Genomic DNA, 14,382 nt, shown 5'->3' with positions numbered 1-14,382 from the left:
AAACTCCTTATGAGTATTGGACCCGTAAGACACCTGTGGGTAGCTACTTTAGGGTATTTGGTAGCAAATGTTACATCAAGAGGAGTGAACATCAGGGCAAATTTGAAGCTAAATGTGATGAGGGAATATTCCTAGGATATTCCACCAAGAGTAAAGCTCTCAAATGTTACAACAATAGAACTCAGAGAATTATGGAAAGTATCAATGTAAGAGTTGATGAATCCTCTGAGAAAACTAAGGAAACTGGCAGTGAGCAAATTGTAAATGAACTGGTTGCAACCTTCTGGGAACTGGTTGTCAGTCAACCAAGTACCAATAACAGTGTTCCTGAACTGGAGAATGCTGATACTAATGAAGATGAGGATGAAGAGGAAAAGCAAGAAGAACCAGTCAAGACCATTCCTCGGTATGTCAAGCTGAATCATGATCCTAAGCAGATCATAGGAGATAAGGATGTAGGAATCCTTACGAGAAGAAAGATCAGAGAAAACTCATGTATGATCTTTGAATTTGAGCCTAAATCATTCAAAGTGGCTCATAAAGATGAAGATTGGATCAAGGAAATGGAAGAGGAACTTGACCAGATAGAGAAAAATGGTACATGGTCCTTGGTAATCAAACCAGAGCATAAAAATGTCATTGGCACCAAATGGGTGTTCAAAAACAAGCTGAATGAGGATGGCACAGTGATTAGGAATAAAGCCAGATTGGTGTACAAAGGATATGCTCAAGAAGAAGGAGAAGACTATGGAGAAACCTTTGCTCCTATAGCCAGATTAGAAGGAGTTTGTATGCTTCTTGCATATGCAGCTTTTAAAGGGTTCAAAGTATATCAAATGGATGTAAAATCTGCATTCCTAAATGGTGTACTTGAAGAGGAGGTGTCTACTGAGCAACCAGATGGGTTTGCCCTATCTGAAGACAGTGACATGGTATGTAGGCTACATAAAGCCTTACATGGTCTAAAGCAAGCACCTAGGGCATGGTATGAGCGCCTACATTCCCATCTTGTGAAGATTGGATTTGAGAGAACAAGTGAAGATAGCAATATCTACTTGAAGTCTGAAGGAGATCAGATCCTGATCTATGAGGTTTTTGTTGATGACATTATCTTTGGTGGAGATGACAAGATGAGTCATGAGTTTGCTGATGAGATGAAGAAAGAGTTTGAGATGTCACTCATAGGGGAGATTAAGTTCTTCATTGGACTACAAATCTAATAGATGAAAGATGGAATCTTTATCACTCAGTCCAAATATGTCAAAGAGGTGTTGAAGACCTTTGGCATGGAAGATAGCAAACCGGTTGGTACATCGATGGTGACCGATTGCAAATTGTCAAAAGAGGATGATTCTGCACTGGTTGATGAGAAGGAATACCGATCAATGATTGGTAAGTTGCATTATGTAGTGCATAGCAGACCAGATATTGCACATGCAGTTGGCATTACTGCAAGGTTCCAGAAAAGTCCAAGAGAATCCCACTTGGTTGCAGTCAAGCGGATTCTTAGGTATCTAAAGGGAACAGTTGACTATGGATTGTGGTACCCATACAACAATGATTTCATTCTGAAAGTATTCATAGATGTTGATTGGGCAGGTAATGTGGATGATCGGAAAAGCACAACCGATGGTGCATTCTTTCTCGGTGGTAGACTGGTCTCATGGATGAGTAAAAAGCAGAGTTGTATCTCTCAGTCTATAGCAGAAGCAGAGTATGTTGCAGCTTTCATGAACTGCACTCAAACAATCTGGATGAAGCATGTTTTAAATGGCTTCAAAATCCCTGTATCTGAACCGGTAAGTATATTCTATGATAACACAAGTGCTATCAATATTTCAAAGAATCTAGTTTTACATTCTAGAACCAAGCATTTTGAGCTTAAGTATCATTTCTTGAGGGAAAAGGTTAAGAATAAAGAGATTGCATTGGAACATGTTTCCAGTAAGGAGCAGTTAGCAGACATATTCACCAAGCCTCTCCCAAAGACTACATTTGTGCATTTAAGAGGTGAATTGGAGGTACTGCCCCTTCAGGAGGTGAATTAAAAGTATTTGTTCCACATCAGTCAGGTATTGCATAGTCAATTTTTTATTGATTGATGTGTTGAAGGATGCTACTCCTCAAGGGGAGCAACATAATGGAACACGGATGCTTATGCCTCCACTTTGGCATTTTTGTCAAAGGGGGAGAAGGAGTGAAGCAGAAAATATATCTGCAGAAAATGGGGGAGAAGATGTGAAGCGGAGAGATATCTTTGTATATTGCCATCAATGCCAAAGGGGGAGATTGTGGCATTATGTGAACCGGCATGAGGACATAATGATATTGTATGTTGTCATTGATGTCAATATGTGATATGATGTGAACTGACATATGTGATATGTGAGAAGAGAGAACCGGCATATGTGTGAACTTGTATATATGCCAAAGCGAAGCGGTATATTTGTTCAAGATGACGCGGCATGTCAAGGTTAACCAACATGTAGTTATGGGAACCGGCACATGGAAGCATTGTATGACTACCGGTTGGTAGGTAATTTCCACTTCAAGATTTCTGGTTGGAGTACCTCAAGCCTGTGTGACTCAATCGGTGATCTCTATGTGATGAATTAACAGTATAACGGAGAACAGATCATGTTGCCACATAAGCCCTATGCACGTGAAGGATCTTGCATGAAGAAGACTATCCCTATCCACTTTGGGAATGTGCGAAGTTTGTCAAACGGTGATAACGCGTGATGGGTTATCAATCGCCATGAAATCGGTGGATAATGGACAATGGATAATGTCTTGAGATCGATTCAAGATTGTTGCATTTAATGCAGTATGAGTCAATGGTCAGGATTGAACCGCTTGAATTTCTTAACCTAACAGGTTTAGGGTTTAGGGTTTTTGCTACCGACCTATCTGTTTCCTATAAGGTCGATGTTGTGTTTCTTTCAAAGGTTGTTGGCAAAAGTTGTATGTGTGTATCCAGGGGAAGTGATATGTGATTCTTGCCAGACCAAAGGAGAGAAGAGATACCTGCAAAGTGAATGTGCAGAAGGTGAAGAGGAGCCAAAATGGATCTGCATTAGCATTAAGTGTTGTTACCAGATCATTGTAATTCCTATTGATCTTTAACCACTTCAACAGTTGTGAAATCCCTTAATAGGGTAGCCTTAACTGGCTTGATACAAATCCTTTAACAGGGTAACTCGAAGTTATTGAGTTCTGGGAAGCTATAGAGCTCTAGAGATCCTTTAGCTATTGAGTTCTTGAAATCCTCTAACAAGGTAACCCTAACCGGGTTTAACCCTTAACTGGGTATTATAGCCATCCCTTAACCGGATGATCCCTAACAAGATCAATTCCTAGCAGAACCTATTGTAATGTCTTTAACTAGACAAGGCTCCTAATAGAGTGGACTTCTAAAGAGTTCAAAAAGCAGCTTGTGGGTATTCATCCCCACCGTGGTTTTTCCCAGTTGGGTTTCCACGTGAAAAATATGTGTGTCATGTGTGATGCTTTTATCTTGTGATGCTTTGTTATTACCTATTAAGCATATGATGGTTCTGTGTTTTATGCCTGTCTATAAAACATATTGAACTAACTAGCGTGAAGATCTGATGATAGTTTACCTATTCATGTATGAGGGTGTAATGGTACTAGAGTATTGAGCTAAGAGGAAAACTTAGTGAGTAACCGGTTTATGATTGTTTTAGTTGTTCTAGGTCTTACCGGTTGCACTCTATTTCAACCAGTGTCACTACTTGCCAATCACTTGGAGTATTTGTTGACAAACCGGTTTTGGACTGTATTTTGTCTGTACTGATTCACCCCCCCTCTCAGTACCGGTTTGGTACTATTCGTTCATCATTGAGTTATCAGTTTCATCTAACTCAGGAGTTTTTTCTCACATATATTGCAATCATAATTTCTACCAAATGACTTCACCTGCTTCGAGTCAGAAAAAGATGAATTTCAAGAAGCAAGACTCCTATCTGGTCTTCCTACCATCCTCAATGGCATTGATCATTGCAAACACCAAATGATTCTGAAATACAGGCTACCTAGCAACAATGTGAAGATTTTTAGAAGAAGGATGATCACGATAAAGATGTGTCTCTAAACACTTAGTCACTTTTTTGAATCTCTAGTTTAGTGGCATTTTATAATTCCAAATGACACTTCAAATGTCATTTGCATATACAGTTTTGCATGTAACAACAACACAAGTCCAAATTCAAATAAGACTCTGTTGTTGACTTAGTCATAATTTATTGAAGTTTTCCTATTTTTGCTCATTGCACCTCAGAATATATATGAGTGTGCTCTTTGTAATTAGTATCTTTACTTTTATGCAACAAAACTTTTCCAAAGTGAAAAGAAAAGTGAGACTTTGTATTCAAATTGTGATTTTGCAAGCTTAATCAAAGAAGAACGCAATTTTGGTTCTCAAAATTTGAGTTGAGGTCATTTTTGTTCATGGTATAGATGTGTTTATGTCATTTATACTATATTCTTGAAAAGATTAAGTTAAGCGGCGTGAGTTGTTAAATTTCAAAGAGTAGTTTGAATTCATTAAGTGGACTTTGTGTTAGTTTGTGAATTTAAAAGTAGGAATTGCATGCGAATAATAATTTAAAGACTTTGTGCTTTTCTTTGTTATTATTGTGAAAAGCTATAAATTGTATACAAGGAACAACTTTAAGACATTGTGCTTCATTTGTTACTTAGAAAGTACTAATTAAAAAGAGTCATCTATAAAAGGTTGATAGGATAGTGATAAAAGAAGACTTTGAGCTTCATTATCACTTTCTCATTCCATTAGTTATTTTTTAGAAAAAGGAAGAAACGGGCAGTTTTGTACTCTTATGGAAACTTTGCTTCTAAATTAGTATAGAATTTTGTTTTAACTGCAAATAAAAAATTTCTTTGGTCGTAGGGAATTAAATCCATTCTAGATAGAGAATTGGATAAATAATTACTCTGAAAAAAGAGAGAAAAGTGATTGTGTCATCCTGGATTAGTGTAAATTTAGTAGGTGGATTAGTAATAAATATAGTTTGCAATAGAAAGGGGGACCCTTCCCTTATAAATAGGAGGGAACGTATCTTTCCTTCTGTGAGATAATATATTGTGTATTGTGGTGAAACCCACATTTTACAAACCTCGCCGAGTTTACATAAATTTCACCTAACAAAAACTAAATCTATACCTGCAATGCACCATAGATTGAACTAAAGTGGTTGGACCCTTGACCACTTGATTTATTCTTGATGTTGTTGGATATGTGGACTACTCTCATTGTTGCATAACAAATGATGAATTTGAGATGATTTTAGCAGCATAAGGATAACATGAAATTGTGTTATGGATATGAAGGAGGAGGCTCCAATTTATAAAATTTTGGAAGGGAGAATGGACAGTTGAGATTGAAAGTTGATGAAGGGATAGGATTGAATGAGAGGATATGAGTTGGATCAAAGGATTAGCCTTGTAACAAGTGTCAAAAGAAGGAGGCATTGGGAAGAAAACTTGTCATGGGGAAGAGGGCATCGTGTGCTCATATATGTGTCAGTGCATCTTGAGAAGAGCATGAAGATAACAAGTGGAAACAAAAGTGGCAAAGTGGAAGACGTCTAAGAGAGGAGAGATGATAAATGGATGAAAGGGGAAAGTATAGGGTGGCTCTATTGGGAAGAGCATTCTCACGGATGTGTGAGCACCTATTATTTTATTTCCTCAAAGAATAAACTGAGAGTGGGAAACTGGCTTGTACATGTAAGTCAATTAAAAGGGGTGTCACATGTGTAATTGGGTAGGTGTGAGGAATTTGAAATTGGAAGAAACATTAATGAGAATTAATTAGCCTAAATCAGCTAGTTAAGTATTAATTAATTGATTTTATAGTGGGGGATTCGTACGAATAAAAAATATTAATTAATTAATTAGGAATTATTTAAATATTTTAGATTAGAGGAATATTGGGATGTTTGGCTAAAGTGGGATTAGATTTATTAAAATAAATCCAAACCTTGGAGCAATTAGTGGGATATATAATTAGTTAATAAATTAATCACATAAAATGGTGAATAAGTAATTAAATATAATTTAATTAATTGTTTTAGAAGAATGAAAGGGCAAACATAATTAATAAAATTAACCAATATGTTACGAGGGATAATGAATTAAATAAAATTTAAATTTTGCCCCTTTTTTATGTGATCTTGTGAAACAATGGTAGGTTAAAGGAAAAGATGCCCGATGAGGATAGGGAGACACATATGGCAGGGTGGTGCCCCCTCGAGAATTTGGGTTGGAAAATAGAATTTTCTGGGTAAATTCTCAAGAAGAGAAAAAAAAAAAAAAAAGGACACGAGACCAACCAAAGCATTTGGGAAAATGAATGGAGAAAGGAGGAGTTAGTTGTGAATGTCGGGGGGAAGAAAGGAAAACAAGAAGGCTATGGGGAGCCAATAAAAGGTCATTTGTGCACTCTCAATTATCATAGTGAAAGGAGCTCTTGGAGAAGAACACACAATAAAATGTCAAACATTCCATGATAGGTGCAATGAGGGGAGTGGGTGAGGTGGTACCAATGGTTGTCAGAGTTTGCGAAACCAGTACATACCCTAAACCAGCTTGTGATTTTGATTAGGTAGGAATTTCATGCTTGTTTAAGGCAAGTATTAATTGATTGATTTTTTAGTGGGAGATTTGTATGAATAAAAAATATTAGTTAATTAATTAGGAATCATTTGAATATTTTAGATTAGAGGAATATTGGGATGTTTGGCTAAAGTGGGATTAGATTTTTAAAAATAAATCCAAACCTTAGAGCAATTAGTGGGATATACAATTAGTTAATAAATTAATTACATAAAATGATGAATAAGTAATTAAATATAATTTAATTAATTATTTTAGAAGAATGAAAGGACAAACATAATTAACAAAATTAACCAATATGTTACGAGGGATAATGAATTAAATAAAATTTAATTCATTATGCCCCTCTTTGATGTGATCTTGTGAAACAATGGCAGGTTAAAGGAAAAGATGCTCGACGAGGATAGGGAGACAAATATGGAAGGGCGGTGCCCCCTCGAGAATTTGGGTTGGAAAATGGAATTTTTTGGGTAAGTTCTCAATAAGAGAGAAAAAAAAGGACATGAGACCAACCAAAGCATTTGGGAAAATGAATAGAGAAAGGAGGAGTTAGCAGTGAATGTCGGAGGGAAGAAAGGAAAATAGGAAGGCTATGGGGAGCCCATAAAAGGTCATTTGTGCATTCTCAATTATCACAGTGAAAGGAGCTATTAGAGAAGAACATGCAACAAAATGTCAAACATTCCACGACAGGTGCAATGAGGGGAGTGGGTCAGGTGGTACCAATGCTTGTTAGAGTTTGGGAAACCAATACGTACCCTAAACCAACTTGTGATTTTGATTAGGTAGGAATTTCATGCTTGTTTAAGGGGGAAATTTTGATCAAAGTGCGGACATTAATCATTAGTTTGACATATACACCCCTTGCCCAACATTTATACTTGAAAAATAACGCATATGTAGGTTGCATGACACACGTGCATGTGATGAACCACATGCACAAGAATTGATCCAACAATTAGTGTCTACATCTAAGTAAATAGGAGTCACAAGGGAGGGGAGGACTATGGAACAATGTTTATGTCGCTCGATGCAGGCACCTGAAAAAAAACATCTATGTCACGATTTAGTGGTCTGTACTTTCCAGTGCATGCGAATTGGAAACGATGTCTCCACCAAAAAGGAGAGATGGGTTAGGGGGAAAAGGAAAATAGAAAAGGTGAATAAGGGTATGTCCTACCTACCATAGGTACAAAAAGGATAGGTTGAACTAGGAGAAAAGAAAATTGAATAAATTATGTTATGGGTGCAGGAGTAGTTAGGGTTGGTAGAGTTGAGGGAGTATTGGTCGTCAATTATGCAACTATGGGCGGATTTGGGAATGGTGCATCAGATGTTTCTACCAATGATTGGGTTGGACTGGGTAGATAAATGGTTGTGTGTGCACTCACATAATGTGATCTAATGATTGCACTGCTTGAGCGGTGGCATAGTGACACATGCAACTTCCACCTGTCAACAAGGGATGTGTCTATCACCTTGGAGGACGTATGAAGGATTCCCTGGATCCTTATTTGAGGGGTCATTCTAGATTGTAGAATAGAGCATGGAGAGTACTACATGAATTAGGTATTCGAGATTGGTTAGCTCTTGATGGATAGGACATAGATGACACAAGAGAAGACCATGGAGAGACAGAGACGAATACCCAAGATAGTGCTATATTTGGCTAGGTTGATCAATGGGCGATTGATACTTTATTTTAACAAACAGTTCTTTTTAATTCATTGGGTGAGGGTATTATACTTGATGATAGGGGATGAAATGACCTATTCTTTGGGGTATATGGTGTTTGAGCAACTTTATAATGACATTAATTTGTGTGTATACTAGGAATACTAAAGCTTTGGGATAGGGCTGACACTCCTACATATTTGGGCATTCGAGCATATTTGTTAATTTATCAAGGCTAGATATGGGTAGCCACAATAGCCATATGTGTGTAGTTATGGAGGTCTCCTACATTATAATCATATGGAAGAAATTGGATATTGGAGGCATTGTTTGGATGCAATGATGGACTTCAAATGGATCCTGTACGATACATATGAGGTGTGGGAGGAGGATGAGTTTTATTTGTTATTCATGCAAACTAGATATTAGCTTATTGGGAAAATAATACATGTCATTAACCGGTGCCTACCACATAGGATCATGAGGTAGTTCGGGGTACAACAAGACACTATAGGCAAGGAGCTCATACATCCTTGGGTCATGATGGTATGTTGAACACATATAGTACTATTACAGACTAAAAGCAATGGCATAGTGTCAACTTAGTCCAAAGCAGTATGTACCTTGTGACAAACAGGTTCACTTAATTAGACAATATGAGTTAAATGAATAGGGGGTAGCCTAGGAAAGTATGGATAGGAATCCTACATGAAAATGTTTTCTACAATTAACTACATGATCCTAATATGCATGTGGTAAGGGATAATGCATCTAGGGTGACCATAAGAGTTTGTTGCATATTTTATTCTTGATGACATGCAACCAATGTGAGTAGAATGGGTTGATAAGAAAATAAAGAACGCTAATTAATGCAATATGTGTGACAAAGGGGGGTGATAGGTCATCATGTAGTCTAGGATGACTAAGTACATGCAAATGATTAATGCAATTGAAATGAAAATGCAAATGTGAGTGATCATGAGTGTTTTTGTGTGTACAAAGCATAGTAAATAAGACTGGGAAGAAATAGAAGGATTAGGTAAATGAATTGGAGCCTCAAGTGACATTAAGTTGTAGAGGTGAATGATGAGATGATGAAATAGGGTGGATGGAAGGCTTAATAATGGATAGGATAGTTTTGTTGTTATGCATTTATGTGGAGATAAATCCTAGTTTTGATATTGCAAAGAAATAACAACACTATTGGTTATAAAAGCCAAGATGTAATGATTTCCCTTTGCGTGGACTAAACTCTTAAACAATAGGTTCTTACAAATGCAAGTGCTAGTACAACAAAGAGGGGACATGTGAGGCATGAGAGTATGGGGACATCTTTATCCACACAAGTCCTTTATAGGGACTTGGTGGGTATATGCAAAGAATAGTCAACATATAACCATACCTTTATATTCAAAGTTATAGCTAGACATGTTGGATCATGAATAAGAAAACCAACAAACACACCATACAATAATAACCATGCCCCAAAATACACCAATCAAGACACACCATGATATAGAAAGATCTAGGAAATCCCAAGTAGTTATAGTCATGGGACAAATGATAAAATAAAAGTGAAAGATCAATGCATTCAATTGACCCCTTTGGACAAGACACATCTTTTTCCAAAAGGTAAGACAAGTATTTGGATTAAACTGGTAGCCTTGGGAAGGATACATCCCAATGGGAATGATAAACAAAAGAACACTGGAATGCAATTGACATGTTGACTAAGAAACACAAGAAAGTTTAAATCAAGGCTAATTTTGTGCAACACATCATTGATAGGTGTTTGGAGTACGCACAATTTGAGTAATCTCAGTTGAGTGGGAAGCTCAGTGTGATGGGGATTAAGCATAGTGTGACATAATTATGCTTAGTGTGATGAGATTATCTTTATTCACAATATTGGGATACTCATCATCTCATTCAGAGGGAGGGGTATGATGGGGAGTATGAATTAGGGAAATGAATGCATGAGGCTAAGGCAAAAAACTCCTACATTGATAGGTAATGGATGGCAATGTGAACTGGATGGTGAGATGAAAGTGCCATGTATGGGGTGAAAGGAGAGGGGTGAATGACAAGGGGTGAGTACATAATAAGTATCCAAATAGATGGTGGATTCAATTTATTTACCTTGATGCTTGAGAGAAGGTTTTCACCAAGGTACTTTCCCATAAGACAACAAAGTGGTTTTCACTAATGAACGAATGATTTTTTTAATGTATTTTTTTGCATATTTTTTTTATATTTTGGGGTTGTTTAGATTTTTTAAAATTGGGATACCTTGAGAACTAGGTGTAAAATCTCTTAAGGTGGATGATGTTTTATGAGCTCATCTAAGGGTTCTCCTTTAGGTGTCACTATTTGATAAGCCATAGAGCCACACTTAGCAGGGCTCAAAGTTGCCTTTATTTTCATGGTCGTGAAGATTTCTCTAATTTTCCTTCAACACAAGATCACCAATCTCAAAATCACAAGTTCTAACCTTTTTGTTGTATTGGAGTTGAAGGTGATTTTGATATACATTGAGGTGATTCAAGGCATTGAGATGCCTCTCATCTAGCAACTGAAGATCTTGAAGTTGTACAACCCTACCTCCTTAGGGAGGATATTTTGAAATTATACCCTTAGTAAGGGAATCTTGATCCCAATTAGATGGATGACTTCAAAACCAAAGAAAAGGGAATATGGGGTGGTGCCAATGGGTGTGCAGATGTTGGTGTGCTAGGCCCATAAGGTGGGATTAACCTACAAGTGCCAATCATGACCAACTTCATTGACTATTTTCTTGAGGATGTTAATAAGGGTTTTATTTGAAGCCTCAACTTAGTTGTTATCTTGCGAGTAATAGGGGGTAGAAAAGCGATGCTGGATGTTGAATTTCTGGAAAATTTCCTTTATATCCTTACTGTTGAAAGGTATTATGTTCTGATTAATTTAAAAAATAGGTTTTCAGGACCCGAAACCTTTACAACATAGATAGAGAAAAAGCACCAAGAAGAACAGTGCTTTAAAGTCCGTATACAAAAAGACTAGCCAAAAGACCAACAAATAGAAAGAACAACTTAACAACAAAAAACAGCAAAGAAACAGAGAAGGCGATACACAGTAATTATCTTTAGCAAATCCTCCGCCTTAATCACTAGCTCATCGTAGGTGGCCCCAGTAACTTTCAGGTCTTCTAGATCCTTGTTCGATTTCTTTTCCTTCCTCTTGCCTCTAGTGTGGGTTCTGGGACCTTGAGCTTCCCCTGTTCCTTCAGCTTCTGGGTCTATGTCCTGGATTTCCTTTTCATCATCCAGTTTGTTGATGAGGGTGTGGGTGTTGTTAGCTAAGATCTTTAGGATACTTAGGCTTTGTTCAGCAATGTTCTTTAGACACTCCTCAATTTTACCAATTTTGGTAACGGTGTTCGAGAGGGTTTTATCACTAGTGTCAGCAAGGCTTTTCCTTTCCAACAAATCCTTCTCAATCTTCTCAAACCTGGGGTTAAAAACATCTCTGATGTTTTCAGCTTTGTCAATGGTGTTTTTCAGGTCCTCAATATAGTTGTCCATAGTGTTCCCTTCCCCAGTATTAATGGTTTCCAGGATCAGGACTCTGTTGCAGAGTTTTTTGTTTTCATCCTCAGCTTTCTTGTAGCCATTAATGAGCCACTCCATAGTTTTCATGAAACCATGCAAACCCTCAGGAGGAGGACCAGATGGGGGAGTAGCTTTTCCAGGGGTAACGTGTTCCTCTTTAGGGATGTGGAGGGCGGAAATTCTATTAGCAGCCCTAAGAGTCTCTTCCATGGTCTCCTTTTCCAGACTCTGATCAGCTTCCAGGGCCTTAGCTTGCTTGTCAACTGTTGGGTCCTTAATAGTCTCCTCTTTCTTCTTGTGCTTTTTCTTGGTCTGGGTATGGTCTTTTGTTTTCTTCTTCAGCAACCCTTTAGGGTTCTCCTTTTCAGAGTCATCTGAGTCCTCCTCTTCCGAAGAGATGATGATCAGGGGTCTGCATTTTGGCTTTTTGCCCTTAGAGGAAGAGGGTCTTGTTTTATTGTATTTCCTCTTCTTCCCACTTTCATACTCTGAGACATCAGTGCTATCCTCTGTGTTAGTTGAAGATTCACTGTTGAATTCCTCCTACTCAGAAAAGGCACAATCAAACATCTCTTCCTCATAATCCATAGAGGGTTGCATCCGAGCTATTTGGTTGGCTTTTAAATGGTCATAAATTAGGACCATTAGGCCTTGGTGTATAGAAAAATCACTAAGAGGGTTCTCCTTATAGGCCTTGAGGGATGCATTCATCGAGCAAAGCAGGAAATAAGGGAAATAAACCTTATCATTGTGCCTAAAGTGGTTTAACAGAACAAAACGATAACCATAAACTTTTGTAAACCTACCATCTAGAGTGATATAACGCATTAAAACAAAGAGGATCTCCCGCCAAGGTTTGGAAAAAGCCCTGGGCAGGTAGTAGGTTTTGCTCAACTTTACCAGTCATTTTTCTCTTTCTCAGTTTCTGGGTACCTTTCAATAGCTTCCCTGTTGACCTTCCTATCTCTGTAGAAGTTGCAGCCTTCCCTTGTGAGGCCCGTGGCTTGAGCAATTAAGTCTTCATCGATTTCAACCATTTGATCGCCCATTTTTAGCATGCCCTTCTTCCAATTCTTGCAGAAAAGACTAGTAACCATACCATCTCGACCATGGAGTCTCTCCATGAAGTTTGAGAGACCACCCTGCTGCAAAATACCCCAAACCTCTTCCTTCTATTTCCATTCTTTACAGCTACTTGGTTCATATCGCCTCCTATTTCCACCCATGTTGTTGCTGCCCACGGTCGAATTTTGAAGCTTGCAGAGCAGATAAACCAAAGAGCTTTTTAGAACTATAATAGTTACCCAGAAAGCATGAGAATTAATGGCATTGATGTTAGAATGAGTGATATTTTCATTATTATAGTAACTCAAAGTACTCACATTAGTACTTTTCATAATTATCTTGTCCATCAAGAATCTTTGGAGTGCTTCTATATCGCTCATTACTAATGATTTGTCTGACGTCTTCGGGGAGTCTGCGTTCACCCATCCACATGGTAATTTCCTCACTTTTAACCGCCACGTTGGCAGCCCAGTCAGCAGAGTCGGTGGCCTCCCGATAGATGTGGGATATATGGCATTTTTTAAAGGTGCTAATAAGGTCAATAGCAGAGGTGATTATGTTGTGAATCAACCATGAAGGTTTTGAAGTCCCCTTAAGACACTTTATAATATTATTTGAATCCCCTTCAATCCATAGATAGGGGCAATTCCACTTTTTAGCTAGGAGGATGCCTTGAAGAGCTGCCATTGCTTCAACTTTATGGTTGGTTTGGGTTCCAATAGGGATAGCAACCATTTCCTTACAAATTCCTCTATCATCTCTAAGTATAGCTCCATAACCTGAAGGACCAGGGTTACCTTTGGCAGCACCGTCAAAATTAACTTTGAACCAGCCTTGAGGAGGGGTTTTCCATTTAGCTTCAGGCCTTGTATTGTGGTTGTTAGGACCATCAGTAATCTTCATATTCCATACCCTCAAGATATTTGATTCCAGTGAGTTGTTCGAGTAACAAGGACCCTCAATGATCCTTATATTTTCCTAAATCAACCATTGAATTTTCTAGAAACACAATATTCTAATTAAGGGAGACATCCCTAAAGATTCGGTTATTTCTTTCTTTCCATAGTCCCCACAAGATGTGAGGAAGAGAGATCTGCCACAAACATCTCAAAAAAGAGTTGGTCCATTTAATATTCCAGGAGGAGAATAGGTCACTGATGTTATTCGGAAACACCCAGGCCATACTAAATCTTTTGACAAAACCTTCCCAAATAGAGGCTGAGAAGGAACAGTGGAGAGCAAGGTGGTCCATAGACTCTTCCTCTTGAAGGCACAACACACATCTATTAGGGAGGGCAAAGCCTCTACCTTTGAGGTTGTCAAGGGTCAAAATCTTATTTTGGAGGATGGTCCAGAAGAAAAGATTGATTTTGGGGGTGAGACCCTTAATCCAGGC

Source organism: Cryptomeria japonica, chromosome 7 (genome assembly GCF_030272615.1).
Source record: "Cryptomeria japonica chromosome 7, Sugi_1.0, whole genome shotgun sequence".
NCBI classification, from domain to species: domain Eukaryota; kingdom Viridiplantae; phylum Streptophyta; class Pinopsida; order Cupressales; family Cupressaceae; genus Cryptomeria; species Cryptomeria japonica.
This window is presented reverse-complemented; position numbering follows the sequence as displayed.